At 43.5% G+C, this 959-nt stretch overlaps 1 non-coding gene across 1 annotated transcript; it reads right to left on the bottom strand.

The window, feature by feature from the left end:
* Nucleotides 1-211: 211 nt before the first annotated feature.
* Nucleotides 212-285, bottom strand: Trnat-ugu. The gene has a single exon. It is a non-coding gene; the product is annotated as a tRNA-Thr (tRNA).
* Between the last annotated feature and the right edge of the window lie 674 nt (nt 286-959).

Here is a 959-nt window from a genome sequence, read left to right as displayed (position 1 = left end):
AGACGGTTTATTTTTCTGAGAAATTAAATGAAGCACTATGGATAAAGTAAAATTTTGTGATGTGTAACATTCAAAATATTGTTTGATGTGTGTCTGTATTTGCGTACATAATTTGTAGAAGAAATATCGCTTAGTAAATGATGACTAACTGTAAACCTCAGCTGCCGACAGGTGTTGTTGATATACCTCGATGTGGACAGCTGAAAATGGGTGCCCCGACCGGGACTTGAACCCGGGATCTCCCGCTTACATGGCAGACGCTCTACCCATCTGAGCCACCGAGGACACAGATGAATAGCGCAACTGCAGGGACTTATCTCTTTGCACGCTTCCCGTGAGACTCACATTCCCAACTGTCCACAATTCTACATATGTATTGTACCTTATAGACATTTGCCTACCCACTCATTACTCCCGCACGCTTTGGCAATTCCCGTAAGAGTTTGGGCAACCTGTGCGCATTCGCACAGACGAAGATCAATTACTGGGTAGCCTTTAATTATATATACATACGAAGACAGTAACTTGTTCTCGAAAGAAGAGTTACTGTTGATGACCGTGCAGCTTTTCTCTTGAATAAATGATGACTAACTGAAAACCTCAGTTTTGTTGATATACCTCGATGTGGACAGATGAAAATGTGTGCCCCGACCGGGACTTGAACCCGTGATCTCCCGCTTACATGGCAGGCGCTCTATCCATCTGAGCCACCGAGGACACAGTTAGTCATCATTTATTCCAGGGAAAAGCTGCACGGTCATCAACAGTAACTGTTCTTTCGAGAACAAGTTACTGTCTTGATATCTAGATATCTCTTAATGTTTTGAAATGTTCGGTCGGCAGATGTCCTCCGACTTCTGTGCAGTGTAGGAAATGTGCCACACAGCCTTTGTTCGCAACGTCTGCTACGAATTGTACTTTAGTGACTGACAAGCTCTATTAGTACTGCCAGTTTCTAT

The sequence above is a fragment of the Schistocerca piceifrons genome, chromosome 8, assembly GCF_021461385.2.
Source record: "Schistocerca piceifrons isolate TAMUIC-IGC-003096 chromosome 8, iqSchPice1.1, whole genome shotgun sequence".
NCBI classification, from domain to species: domain Eukaryota; kingdom Metazoa; phylum Arthropoda; class Insecta; order Orthoptera; family Acrididae; genus Schistocerca; species Schistocerca piceifrons.
This window is presented reverse-complemented; position numbering and strand designations above follow the sequence as displayed.